A 15,014-nucleotide genomic window follows, 5' to 3' on the forward strand; every position below is an offset into this window, starting at 1 on the left:
GGACCTGTTGTATTGTTTGAGAAGCACTTGTTCCAATTCTGAGGACTTTCCATCTGTTTTCCTCTTTCCTTCCTCTCGATAGGAGCAGCGTTTCCTCCCCTTGTGACGCTGCTGGAGGGGTGGAGAGGGAGCCCGTGCTCAGCCCTCCTCAGCTCTGTGCTGCCCAGGATTTAATCTCTGTCTCTGGGCAAAGAGAAGAGGGAAAGAGGGGAGAAGGAGCAATTTTTTTGTTCTTTTATTCAAAGGATTTGGAGAAAGGACACATGGAAGGCTCAGAGCCTGGGCAGGAGCAGGATCAGGAGTTTTGCTACCTAAGAGCTCGTGGGTGGCCCTCACAACACAAGTTTGGGCTCTTGTCCAGGTCATGGTGAATTAGTGGCCCACAACAGAGAAAAAACTTCTCCAACCAGTGCTAATTTCTCCCTCTTTCCTCTCCCATCCCCACACACCCTTCTGTTCACGACTCCAGCGAGATGTCAAACGTTGGCCTGGCAAAGGAGGGTTTAATCTTCTCTCAGCCTTGATGTGTGGTTGTTTGTTGGAGTCCTGGATGCTGAGAATTTGAAACTTTCCTTGCTGAGGGGCACAGACCCACAAGAAATTACTATATTTGACCTGAGGCCATGGAGAAGGCTTCCAAAATGGAATGACAGAACTGGGATTATGGGTGTGGAGTTTGACTAGAAGTGTGTGATACCACAGGGTGGAAAACTTAGAGTTTGGGGTTTTAGAATATAGTGATAAATATGGAGCAAGATGGAGGTTTTAGGGTGGAGGCTGGTCCTTCTTCTCCTTCTTCTTCACCTTCTTCTCCTTCTTCACATTCTTCTCCTTCTTCACCTTCTTCTTCTTCTTCTTCACCTTCTTCTCCTTCTTCTCCTTCTTCTTCACCTTCTTCTCCTTCTTCAACTTCTTCTCCTCCTTCTTCTTCACCTTCTTCTCCTTCTTCTCCATCTTCTCCTTCTTCTTCTTCTTCTCCTTCTTCTTCACCTTCCTCTCCATGGGTTTGGGCACTTTTGTGCAATTGGATAAAAAATTCCACATTGTGGACTCTGAGTGATCAGTTATTGGGTTAAAAGTGAAAATAATTTAGGTATCATTTCTTAATTGGATAGTTTAGCCTTAAAAGACCTTGTCTAGGAAGATGGTTAGGTATTTTGTAGCTTGTTAGCAGAATGCTGTAGAACTCACAACTTGTAATATGGATAAGAAATAATAAACATCTGGGCCTGAATGTGAAATAACATCTCTAGTGCTTCAATCCTGACCTTGACAGAGGCAAAAAGAAGTTGAGAACCAACAGTTGCTCCCATGAATAACCCACACTGAGGCACTCTGGTGACACCTCTGTGCCCTCTCTGAGGTGGGCAGGACTCAGCAACCTCCTGCCTCTGCCAAACCAAAGCAAAGAGAGGAACTGAGAGGAAGAAAGTTGATAGATTAAGAAATATTTATAGTGTATTATAATTAGGAAATAGTTGGGTTTTGATTGTGATGGCATGAATTGTAACACTTGTATTGTCTCACTTTTTAAATGAAAATGGAATAGAAGTTTTTAAAACACCTCTCAGTTGCCCCATCTCTGGGTTAGAAAGGGGCATATAATAATAATTTTCTACAAACCATGCAAAAGAAGACACCAAAAAATCCCATTTTCCAAGGAAACTGAGCATCCCGGGGTGGTGGCAGCGGGGCTCTGTCTCCAGGTGACCCCCAGCTGCCTCTACCAGCTCTTATGTAACCTTGTCCTCCCCTCCGAGCCCGATGGGATAATGGATTTCTTTAAATTAATAATGCGTAAAGGGAGATTTACACCGCGCCGCTGCAATATTGTCTTTGCCTTTTATTCCTGCATTTGTCACTGTAATCCCCGATCGAGGTGTGCAGTGGGGGGGATAAATAATGAAGGCTAAAAAAACTCTGTCATCAGGCAGAGCCGTTTGCAAATTCATCACCGATATTCTTCGGGAGGCAGAGGCAGAGGGGAATGAAAAATCAGGAGTGGTGCTAATATATCTCCCTGATTTCCATCTCCCATTTATTCCACTTGGAGCTATGATAGAATGTGAATCCCAGGAACTGCCTTTCCTTTTTTAGGGATGAGTCTAAGGCTGCTCCTGAGCCTCACAAGCAACAGAGCAAATATCAAGTTAATGGACTTTAAAGTCAGACGTAAAACCCTCACCTGGAGGTTTTTTTATTAATTAGGATTTAACCCTAATTAAAGGGTTAAAATAGTGACAGAAGTGGACAAAAATAGTGACGAAATATGAACAAAATAGTGAGGAAATTGTGGCAATACTTTAGCATTTAAACTGCTGGGAAATATTTTTAAGACATGTTTTAAACGGCAGGGAAATAAAGCAAGTATTTTAAAGTAGAAACCCTGTAAAGATTTATTTATTAATTATTACAAGAATGTCTGAAATAATTTATAAGAATCACCCTGAACTAGATACAATTTCTGATTTCTTTAACCTTCCTAAAAAATGTTGCAACTCCTAAATTTTGACATTGTGGTCTCATGACAGAAAAAAAAAAAAGTGGTATTGCAAAAGAGCTTCCCTTGCCATATTCCCTGAGCATCTTAGCCTAGGAATTTGTACCAAATTTGGAGGCTAAAACCAATTTTTTTTCCCCTCAGATAAAGTGTGATATGCTGCAGGGGTATTCAGGGTAGAAGAGAGTATCCAATATATTAATTTAAAATAATAAAGGCCTTTTTTTTTAACTTTTAATTGAGCTTTTATGATTGCCCTGGTACCAAACTGATCCCGTGAGCTTAAAAAATCCTGAATTTCGAGAATTCAGTGTTGGATGCTCGATCTCTGCCAGGCTCAGGCAGCAGAGTGAAACCAGAATGTAGTAGCACTCAGAGAAGGGGGAGAAGATGAAATATATCACAAGATAATAAGAAAATAAACCATTAAAAGGCTCTGTTTCCCATTATCATGTGGTTTTATGTTAATGAAGTTGTTCCAGGCCTGTTTGAGTTTAACTCAAGCAGGGGAATATGAGTAATATGAAAAATATGTGGGGCTGAAGACCCTAAGTTGAAAAGTCTGTGAGCCATGGGATGTTTTCGTTCAGCAGGCATTTCACAAGAAGGAATAAAGCAGCCAGAAAGTGGCACGGAAAAACTCCTGAGTGCCAGATTTTCTTTTTTTTTCTCAGCTCTGAGTCCCCAGTTTGTGTCCACCAAGGCAGAGCAACACTGGTTGGTGTGGAAAATTGAAATTTCTACCTCAGATTCATCCACTCGGTCATCTACATAATTTATAAATTCTTTTATGGATCTTAAAATTATAAAAAAGATGATATTAGTGGTAAATTGGCAGCTCTGTCCAGGTTGAACTAGAGCTGGGTGTTTTTGAAACAGATAATTGTTTTCTGAAAGAAGAAAGAAACACTAGAGGTAGGATTTGGAAAGCAGTTTCCATCAGCAAATGGAAAATTGTGAAAATGGCCAGACTTGAATATTTTTTGTAGTGTTTTATTTCAGAAAAGCTGAAAAATTGAGCTCTGACCTGAACTGACCTGATTTTAATACCAGAAAAGAGTAAGCACAAAAGGACTAAGATGTAGCAAAGCAGATTTCACTGTGAATTGAATAATCTAATTTTAAAAAAATTATTATTATTTTCAGTTATTGAAAATGTTGAACAAAACCTGTTATTTAACATGCACTGAGCTCTTTAATTTTTTTTTTTTAAGCTTTAAAAATGAACTATTAAAAATCATGTTCTATGATAACAATTCATATCCCAGAATTGGGTTGGAAAAGCTATGAGCAAAAAGTTGGGTTTTTTTGTTGTTGTTGTTGTTTTGTTTTGTTTTTTGGGGGGGGGGATGGTTGTCTTGGTTTTGGTTTTATTTATTTATTTTTAAAGTAATCCAGCTTTTTATTTTTCTGCTGGATATAAGGAACAGTGAAGCTTCAGATTCTGGATCTGGTCCTTGCCCAGGCGAGTAAAGGATGCTCATTCTCCTTTTCAAAGGCAGTTCTAAAAATCAAAACAGAGATAAAGAACCTATTCCCTGATTTAAAGAAAGTAATTTTTAAAGCATTACCTCAAAGAAAAAATAAACCAGGTGGCTCCAACCTGGCTTTGGACACCGCCAGGGATGGGGCAGTCGCAGCTTCCCTGAGTAGCAGCTGACAGGAGCAGAATTGAACTCTAAATGAAAATAAAATGTTAATTTTGAGTGCTGTCCTCTTAGTGCATCTGCATTACTTCCTGAAAAATCAACAGTGAAAAGCAGCAGCCCTTCAGACACCTGGTTGACAGCATAAGAATTTTCCCTCTCTACAAGAAACCCTGAAGTCCCACTCGCCAGCAGTTCATATTTCAGACTGCGGGACAATCGCTGGCCAGCAGAAGCAAAATGTAAAAATATTTTTATCTTAAATATTTTTCTTAATAATAGCTTCAAAGGCAGAGAAATGGCTGGTTGGAGTGCAGCTGACTGCTGCGTGCTGCGGCCTGGCAAGGCCGAGCTGGGGGGAAGAGAAAACCTTGGATTTTGGTGTGTTACTGGCCAGGCTGGAATGTGGATTATTTTGCCCTGGTGTACGACCCAGCAAAAGTATTTCTAGAAGGAGTAACACAGGAGGAGGAGATGTTGTAGATCTGTGTGTGGAGATCCCACCAGGACTGGAGCAGTTGTATGGATTTGACATGGAATCCTGCTGGATTTGGCTGTCAAGTTGCAATGAAAATGTTCATAATTGACAGCGGAGAGTGGAGCTGTGGGTGAGAACGGGGTGGAATGCAGAGGGAGCCACCAGTTGTTAAATGGGAAAAATTCACTTTATTTCATTGTTCTAAGCAGTAATCTCCCTCCTATGAGTGGGAAGAGCAGGAAGCTCAGTGTGGGACCCCTGAGGAAGTTGGGGATACTCACGGGGCAGGTCTGTAGTAAGGCTGAGCGTTCTTTCCCCATCTCTCCTCTGAACAAGACTGAGACTTTCCCCTTCTCTTCCCACGGCTGTTGTGCTCTCTGTGTGTCAGGGAATGGCACTGGGAGGAGGAAAAGCTCCTGCTGGAGCCACAGGGATGCTGAGGCTGCCCTGGGGAGCCCTGATTTTGCAGTTATCCCCAAACCTGCTTGGGCTGGGTGACACACACGGGCACAGCCCACCCAAAGAACTGCCCCATTTCTTGGAGTGTTCAAGTAGCTGGACGGGGCTTGGAGAAACCTGGGATGATGGAGGGTGGAACAAGGATCCTTCCCAACCCAAACCATTCTGTGCCTCCAAACAGGCACAAATTCTAAGCAGAACTTTGCTTTTAAACATTAAAGCTACTTTTGCACCCAACCCAAGCTCTCAAATGAAAGGGCCGTGTGTGAGGCCACAGGAACCTCTGCCAGGGCTGCAGGACCCGTGGTTTGCACCTCCACTGGTTCTTGTTCCCGCTTTGATGTTTAAATTCACAAAAGTTGCAAATGGGACAAAATAGCTTGGGGGTGGAAGAGCCTAAATTGGCCCAAGGTGGAACTTGGTGCTGGCAGTGGTGCAGGGATGGGGACGCACATGGGATCCCTTAGAGCCCCCAGGGAGTGCTGCAGAGGGGCTGCAACATTAAACAGCAATATCACCTTGCCTCCTGTTTTGCTGAAATGAATTAACTGGCAGGAAATCATGGATTTCCGAGCCCGGCTTTCCTTACGACATTCCTCGCTGCAAAAGGAGAATTAAACCGGTGAAAGTGAGTAACAAGAAACAGGCTCTAGAATTATTCTGTGTGGTAAGAGGGAAACAACATCAACCTGGGGAGTAGCAGCTCTTTTAGGAAAGGTTTGGAGAAGAGGAAGCGGCTGAGGGAATGGGGAGTGCAGAGAATTGATCAGAAGGTGCTTGGTTGCAAAGGAGACATGAAATCTGTTAGGGGTGAGAATACACCACAAACACCCCAAAAATTTGGGCTGTGTCACAACAGTCCTGAGTTATTGGAAATAGTTCCACAAAATTCTCTTTTTAAAAATTAATTGTCTTAAATCTCTGATGGGTTCTTTATTCCTGCTTTGATTTTAAAGAGATTTTTCTTGGAGAAAACTTATCTGGCTTTGAAGACAGAATGGCCATCTCACAGCACTTGACTGTATATATTTGCAGAAGTGGGGGGAAGAATCCACCGAGCACTTCTGAAAATTCGCCCTTAAATCCCTTACTAGGTCATGAATGGAAAAAAAAAGGAAAAAAAAACAGCAGTAAAAAGTTTCAAAGGAGATTTTTTGAATTCTCACCACAGTTTTATCATCTTCCCAATGCTGAATGGCCTCACTGTTGGAACTGCTGTGGTGGGAGTTGGGGACTGATGGGACAGGGCAAGGCTGCAGGAATGTGCTTTCCTTGCCACGGATTGTCCAGTACAGCAGGAACATTCAAACCATTGCAAAGATTCATTCTTTGCCCTGTTCTTCCACGGCTCGTGTGAGCTCCCCTTCCTCGTGTGCTCATATGGGACCACAGATTTCCCCTCTCAGCTGTTTCTGCCGACTTCTGAATGTAAAACTTGCAGCTATATCCATGTATTGTCCCGGATTGCTGCAGCAATTCCTGTCTTGAGGAACACGAAGACTGTGCCACAGGGAAAAATTCTGTTTTCTATGGATTGTCGTGTTTGGGTTTGGGGTTTTTCTTCTCTAAACATTGTGCAGTGTTCAAAAGCTTGAAATTAGAAGCCATGTTCCAAGAAAACAATGAGGGCTCCTTGCCGTGTTCACCAATAACTTCTTTCCAAGTGTCCCGAGAGCTCTGGGATCTGGAAGCCAACAGTTCTCAGGGATCAATATTTTGGAGGCAGGATCCATTTCCTGTGAAATGTGGTTGTTATCAGGCTGGGCCAGGGGAGGCTCAGCTTGGACATCAGCAGGAATTTCTCCATGGAGAGGGTGGTCTGGCACTGGCAGGGGCTGCCAGGGAGGTTTGGAGTGCCCATCCCTGGAGGTGTCCAAGGAAGAGCTGGATGTGCCCTGGGCTGGGGACAAGGTGGGCATCAGGCACTGCTTGGACTTGGTGGCCTCAGAAGTATTTTCCAACCTCAGTGATTCTGTGATACTTGAAATTTGCAGGGAGAGAGAGGAGAGGCCTCGAGGAACAAGCTTTGATCAAATTAACCACACTTCCAAGAATTTCCCAAAATTGTCCCTGGTAAAGCGCTGCGGATTTAAGATCAAATTCCTGCAGTCTGTCCAGCTTGGGAGTTGCAGAGGGATGTCAGGACCATCAAGACATGCCCTCACCTTGCAGACCACATCTGCTTTACCTTCTTACCCACCATCCCTCCCTCATTTCTCTCCCCTCTCCTTTTTTTCCCTGCCTCAGCAGATTAGCCAGAAAGCGCGAGACAAAAATAAAAAAATAAGGGAAAAAACAACACAAAAAAAAAAAAAAAAAAAGAGGGAACGCAACAAAAAATTCCTTTCTTCCCCAGCCCCGTGGCTGTGCTCTCCTTGCCTGTGCTCGTGTCCCAGAGCCGTGCTCGGGTCAGCAGCGAGCTCACGCTTTTGTCAGTGTGATTAATAGCGCTGTGGATTGTCGTTAATTCACTGGCTAATGACTGCAACTCTGGCCGCTCCCGGAGTAATCGGGTGATGTATGTGGGGAGCGCGCACCTCATGGCAGAGGTGAAAATCATTTCGACAAGTCAAATATTGTCACAGGGAACAAATGGCTCTCCCTGTTAATAAAAATTAATGAATTTTTTTTACCGCCGGCCTGCTAAATGAAGCCGTGGAGTGAAGGGAGTGGAGTGGAGGGGACAAGCTCGGCGGAATTAGAGCGCTTTATTCGGTGGTTAAAAGTGTAAACATCTTTATTACGGCGGTGATGGGATGTGGCAAGGGGTGGTGGGGCTTTTGTTTGTGCTCAGGAGGGGTTTGCTCGGATGCACCGAGGCTTGTCTGAAAGTTTGGGGCTGTTTTTGCATCGAGAGGGAGAGGAGACAGGAAACAAAGAGGTTTAGTGGAGAAAAAAAATGAATATTTGATATTAGGAGTTGGTGGATCCCTGCCTTCATTCTTTCAAGGAGTGCCCTGGCTGCTCTCAGGCACAGAACTTTGGCAAAGCCACCTCTGAACCAGTGCTGGCTGGTTCTGCCTTTCCATCGATTCCCTGCCCAGCCTCCAGTTCCACCAGGGCTCAGATAATTGTTCACACCCATCTCCTTTGGGAGAGGCTGCTCTGTTGCCTGGTGGGTTTGGAGAACAGGTAGGAGAGGAAGGACTGGCATGGGAGAGGCAGCACCCCTGAAGAAGTCAGCAGAATTTCGGGATTCTCCATCCCAAACTGGTACTTTATTACCTGTTAATTAGTGAGCTCTGGCTCATAGGTGATCACAGAAGAGTTTGGGTTGGTTTCGTGAGGATTTTGGGCTCTGACTGTGCTGCTGAGAAGCGCTGGCTCCTGTCAGTGAGGTGATTTTTGAGGTGAACCCCTGGAGCAGGTGACTCACTCACAGGATTGGGGAGCAGCCCACCAGCACCTCAGAATTCCAGGGAGATGGATGGGAAGTTTGCTGGAATCATTTGGGGCTGGGTTTTGGGACCACTGCAGGTGGATGCTCTCCCCTCAGGGAGCTTGGATCACCTCCTGGCTTCCCTTAGCTGTAATTTTTACACTCTTGCCAGGCTGACTGATGAAAATTCTAGTATTGAGTAGAAAACAAGAGTTTAACAACCCTGCTCTGAGGCCTTGTTTGTTTTATCAAACTTGTGAGGGAAATCTTCAAGCAATTCCACCAGTTAAAGTCAGGTACATGAAGAAAAATAACACTTGACCTGCAAGGGACCTTTAAGGTTCTCTGAGTTTCCATGGATTTGGCTGTGGAGGGAGCAGAAAAACAGAGGGATTAGAGAAGGAAAACACAGGGAAGCTTTAGACAAACAAACAAACAAACAAAAGCCCTCAGTGCACTCCTGGAGGGAATGTTGAAGTGCCCAGGCTCCTGTGAGCAGCCAGGACACGGAGAGATCCTGCAGCTTTATTTTTTGGGAATGTTGGAGTTCTGCAGAGCTGCTCTGACAGAGGCTCCCTTGGTGAACACGAGGAGAAATATTTGTGCTCCATAAAAATGCCTCACTTTTCACAGCTGGGTATAGGTGCTGTCATGGGGGATAAAGACTTCGGTATTTTTGGGTTGTGTTTCCTTCAATGAACTGGTTTTCCTGTCTGCATTTAATTTTAATAGAAATATATGTGTTGATGATTGTCATCTTGATGATTTTAATCCACATTTTGTGGGTATAATTTTATGGCTAGCAAAGTTTGGAAATGTGTTTAAATCTCTGAACAACAGTGAAAACTTCCTGCATAAAGGATTATTAATTTTCAGTTAATTGGGAGGGTGATGATCTCTGACTAAACACTCAGGCAAGGTGTTGATTTGTATGAATTGTTGAAGATCCCATTAGGGTGTTAACTCCTGCTTCCTGTAACAGTATTTTGGATATTGATGCCTTTTTTTCTCTTGAGGTGAAGTGTTCATCCCTGATGCTCTCAGCTCTGTGTGGTAGGGATGGCAAATGAGGACTGGATTCCAAACAGGACCAGTTTAGAGATGTATTAAAAAATACTGGATTTCCTAATTTATAATTATTCATTTTATTAGAGGCTGTGGGCATTTTATAAATGCAGGTCACCAAACAGCTCCTGCTGCAACTTCTGCTTTCGAGGGATATTTTATGAGTGTACTTGGCATATATTTCATTGGAAAATCCACCCTATTTGTCAATGAGACAGACTAAATTAAAACTTGATTAGGCAATCCCAAATCTAGGTTAAGCGTTACTGTGTTTAAAACCAAATTCTTTGTGGGAGATAAGAAATGAAGAGCCTTTTTTATTTCTGAAAACTCCAAATTTCAACTTTGTGGACTTTCACATAAGTCACTGTTGTGCTCAGATTTATAATAAATGAACACTTGGCTGAAAATACTTTTATAGAGATGGACAAATTTGCTTTGTATAATAAATAACACGAGTTAGAGCTGCTCCTCCTGCCTTGCCCTTAACCCCTCCTTTGCCAGAGCAGCTTGGTGCATCTCTTTAACGTGTCCATGTGACTGCTCCAAATCCAGGAGCTGAAGAGTTAAGGCACAAATAAAATCTCAAGTTCAGACTGTCAGCTTAGATAGTGCTTAGCAATGGTCGAAGAAAAAAAGCCAGTTGTGATTTAGAAGAAAAACAGTGAGATTTGACCAATTCCATGGAATACCTTTCTTAGCCCCGGGGCGAGTGGAAGTGGTATATTAACCAAGGAATAGAGCAGAGGAGGAAAAAGGCCAAATCACATTTCTTTGAAACAAAGAGGCTTTTTACCAGGAACAAGGCTTGATAAAAATTACAGTGGCATCGCAAGTCATTTCAGCCGCCCTGCCTCGGGCCATATTAGAGCAGTGAGGAAATAGGGGATGCAGCAGCCCTGAAATACAAATACAGTAGTCCCGGGAGTGTTTTTAGTATAAATAATCCTTTTTGGAATAATGTCGTGGCTTTAAATAGGGCCAGGTGGTGGGTGCAACACCCAGGATTGCTTTGGAAGGAGGAGAGGGAAATGGGTGGAGAAGATCTGCCTGGATGTGGGGGGTGCCCTGGGAGGGCCCCAAATCCTCGTGCTTCCACAGCTTCCCACTTCTGATTGAACCAAAATCTGGTGGAATCAGATTAAAATGAATGTGAATGTATTTGTCAGGCTAAGCCAGGGGGACATTGTGGTCTGGCTATGAAATTAGTAGGTCTAAAACAACTGTGGGGTCCTCTGGAATTGTGCAAAGTTCCTGTGGAGAGGATGGGATTCTCCCAGAAATCCCACCTGTAACAGTGTTTGTTCACAGTGCTGGGGAAGGATTTTATGGGGTGTCTCTTCCCACTGCCATTTGTTGAACCTCCCATTTCTCCTGCCCTACGTTTTGCAGGCAAACTCTGGGAGCACTTTCTCTGTCAGAAGTGACTTGTAAATAGACTGCAGTGGGGAAAAGCAGGAGGATTAAACACACGCTCAGTTCTTTGTCAGGTTCTTGTTCCTAGAGAGAAAAGAGCACTTGAGTGGCCAGGAGAAAAGTGCCCCAAACAGCAGCTCTGTGGAGGTGCTCCCAGTGCAAACATTATTGAAACTGGGATGAAGACAGGAGGAATGGAGAGATCTCTGCAGAGAACAGCATTAACACTCCCAGTTGTTTCTTACTGTCATCACTTGGCTGGTTAAAATTCCATTTTTCATAGTAATTAAACATTTCTACAATTATCAGGATGCTGGTAGCCAGAGAAAAGGTGTTTGGCCAAGAAAAGGAGTTCAGTTCTGGTCCCAGAATATCAGGAACCTGACTCCTCAGCCCAGTGCTGGGAAATACTTGGTAGACCCCTGAATTTTCCTTATTTACATGGTCAGAATGTGACAGGTGAAATGTGAATTGGCTGGATGGGCGCAGTCAGAGATGTGTCCCATATCTTTTTGGCTTGGTGGGCTCTAGGCAGGCTGGGATGTGGGGGAGCATAAAATGAAACCCAAAAGGATCCAGGGGCTGGCTGTAAAACCCCAGAGCATTCCATGGACTTTGGGAGTGAACCCACGAGGAGTGGGAAAGCCATTTCCAGCAGATTTTTGAGCACAATCCTTTGCTCCCAGCACAGATTTAGTCCGAGGAGCTTTGTCCTTGCAGAGCTTGGGCAGCTCCATCTGTGCCAGGAGGGGTTTGCACTCAGATCTTCACTTCCAGATCTGGGAGAAACATTCCTGGGCCCAACTGGACTTGGAGGCTGCTGCAAAAAGGTGTCTTTGAGTGAAAAACTCATTTGTTTGTTCAAAGCTTCGTGAGGACACAGCTCAGTGACCCAGTGGGGCCTGTGCTAAAACATCTTGGTTTCACTGATATTGTGAGTTGGAGCATTTGGGAAACTCTTTGGCAACATCCCTGTGCGTTCTGCTTGTGCTGTTTGTAATTAAAGAGTGTGTGAAATAATGATAACAACTTCCAAAGTCTGAATTAAAATATAGGGCTGATTCATTAGAAAGGATGAGAAAAGTTGTACAGATTTTTTTGGCTTTGAAATAGAGGGGTGATAGTAGAAAAGATCTTGAAGTACAAACATAGAAATCTGGTAAATGTGGACAGACCTGAATTTTAAAAATGTCTGTGTGGTGTTCTGAGTGTTGAGGAAAATACAGTTTGCAGAGCACAGCCTTACTCGGGAAGGCAAAAAATAGGATTCGGGATATTTTCCCCATTTTTGCAGAGCTCTGCTGTTTCTTCCTCGATACAAAACCAGCGAGCTTCCCCGGGATCTTTTCTTTTGGCCGGAGCAAGGCAAATCCCACTTATCTGGTGGCATTAAAATGTGTGCCTGTGTGTGCCTGTGAAAATAGAGCCCTGCTTTTGACACCCACCTCACGGCTCCGTCCTGTGCCCCGCATTGATTCCCTGCTCCCCTTTCATTCCCCCCTTGGTGGGCACCATCCCCTTCCCCGCTCTGCCCTCCCTCCTCTCCTCCCGCAACGTTTGCGCGCCTCCCGCCAGGAAGTGGAAATTGTTATCGATTAATATTAATATTTGGCGTGTTTGTGAGAATGCCTCTCCCCGCTGCTATTAATCTGCCCTGTTAATAATGCCAGCACTCCTGTTCGGGACCCTGGGGAAGCCTCAGTGAGCGGAATGACAATGAGACGGTGACAACAGCCCCAAAGCCTCCGCTTGGCAGGGCCGTGAATTCCAATGGCCAGGGCTCCTTTTGGAGGCTCACAAACGCTTTATTCTCGCTCCGTGGCCTGACATCCAGCACCGAGAGAAAGATCCAGCACGGGCTGGTACTTTGTGCAGGGCCAGCCCAAGTGCATTTCTCTATTTATTCTAACTAGGCAGCGTTTCTCCCAGAGGAGAATTTTCTATCGCGGTCCTTTCCAAAGTTCCACTTTGCTGTGTTTTCAGCGGGGTTGGAGCGTTTCTATAGATTTTTAAAGGGGAGGGATTTTGGAGCAAAAATAAGCAAACCATTGCAAAGCAATGATGATTTTTCTGCACCGAGTGGAGCTTTTCTCCAGGCTTTCGTCTCTTCCTTCCCTGGATTTTTTTGCTGTTGTGTTATTGCTCCCCAAATGTTTGCTACCACTCTGGTAATACACTGTGCATATCTCATGACACTCCACTGGAGCTTTTATCTCATAAATAGTTCAGAGACAGAAATCCCAAAGGCTGGTATTTTTTTCCAGCACCTTTAATAGTAAGCTAGCAGAGCTTTTTTGGTTTGTTTGGTGGCTTTTTTTTTTTTTTTGATGAAAAGAACCAACTTTATCTGCTGCATCCAAATATGGATCAAAACAATATTTGGACATAGCAGAAATTGCATAATTGTCAACTTGAATTCAAATATAAAACAAAATTGTGGATTTGGGGAGATCAGGTGAAGCAAAGTTATGGACAACAAACAATAACAACAACAACATTCTCTGCGGAGTTTGATTCTAAAAGGATCTTATGTGGAAATATTTTTGATGCCTGGTTGAACCAGACTTTTACTGGAAATATAATACTGGCATTTAGAGCAGAGTAATTTGGACACTTTCCCTGCTGGTTTTACTAGAGGAAAATGGGTATTAAGGAACACACTGAAATACTGTTTCAAGCTTTATTCTTCATTTCTGCCAGCAGAAATCCCCTAATAAAAGAAAACACCTAATTTTTTTTTTTGCTTAAAACCAAAGGTACTTGAAATCCTTAATACCTGTTCTACTTACAGCCAAGTTCTGCAGCAACTGCTTTTAGAAGGTTTACTGAAAAATGCACCCGATTAACTCTGCTCAGTCCTCATCTGCTCTCGCTGCTCCTTTCGGATCTGCTTTCTGTTTCTTTTTAATCAAAGGACTAGAAGCTGCTCTGAGAGGTGCAGTTCCAGCTAAGACAAAGCAGGGTCTAAACGTGAAACTTGAAAAATGAATATACAAAGTAAGCACGGGAAAGGGGCTGCGTTTCCAAGGGTTTCATTTTTATGAGAGTCTTTCTTCCTTTTCCTCGTCCGGCCTCCCCCTCCTGCCTCATCCCTCACTGTCTCTGCAGTTCTGAGTATTCTTCAGCAGAAAATTGGGGTTTTAATGTGTTCTGCAGCAGTTCTGCATCAGCCAGAGCCAGGGAAGTTCCATGTACTTTGTCCTTAAACTCCAGCTGCAAAGATTTGGGCAGCAGAGGCAGACACGGCAGTACCCGGGGCAGGTTCCTGTGCTGGGAATGCTCAGAGCTTGTTCCTGGCTGGAATCTTACACAGGGATGTGCTAAAACTTGTGGCTCCTTCAGATTTCCTTTCAATGGAAGCTATAAATACAATTTTCTGTGTGTGGCCTGGCAAATGTGAGTGTTTGGGGCTGTCACTGGGGTGCAGGGAACTCGGCCAGCAGAGTTTGGAGCAGCTGGGTCCCTCAGGGATGGGTTCCTGAGGGATCACCTCCAGAATCCTCTTTACCCCATCAGCATCTTCCTGCTTCTTGAGCATTCCCAAAATTCTGTGCTTTGTAGTGTGGAAGAGAAATCAAAACATTTCTATTAAAGGAAATAGAGATGTTTCTATTAAATTTTCTATAAATCCATTTCCCATATTAGTGTTTGAAGGGAAACAAGCTGAGAGTGGAGTTTGGGTATATGCTGGGGCTGGGCTGGTGGGTTTGTTGTGGGATCAGCTCAGACCTGACTGAATATCCAACAATTTGAGGTTGGCAGGGTCAGAATTTTCCATGCACACCTATTTAATGGAATTTAACTTGTCAGCAGGACAAAGCTCTGACCTGTGACTCGTTCTGTCACAACTGTGCCACCATTCCAGCTTGAACAGGGAACAAGGAAGACCAGATCTCACCCACAGCCATTTTGATTGTCCCTAATTCCTTTTATTCATAGCATTTTGGGTTTTCTCAGCTGTCAGGGAGCTGTGAGAAGCTCTGGATATGAGTAATCTAAGGGGGAAAAAGGATTATTCCACTGAGAAATAATCTGAGGTGCTTGCTGTGTCAGTGTCATGTGGTGTTAAAG

General features: G+C 44.0%; 1 protein-coding gene across 6 annotated transcripts in view; it reads left to right on the plus strand.

Annotated features, from left to right (window-relative positions):
- PRDM16 (PR/SET domain 16) overlaps positions 1 to 15,014 on the plus strand; it is a 284,989-nt gene that overhangs the window by 87,450 nt on the left and 182,525 nt on the right. The window lies entirely within an intron of this gene.

Source organism: Taeniopygia guttata, chromosome 21, assembly GCF_048771995.1.
Source record: "Taeniopygia guttata chromosome 21, bTaeGut7.mat, whole genome shotgun sequence".
Taxonomy (NCBI): domain Eukaryota; kingdom Metazoa; phylum Chordata; class Aves; order Passeriformes; family Estrildidae; genus Taeniopygia; species Taeniopygia guttata.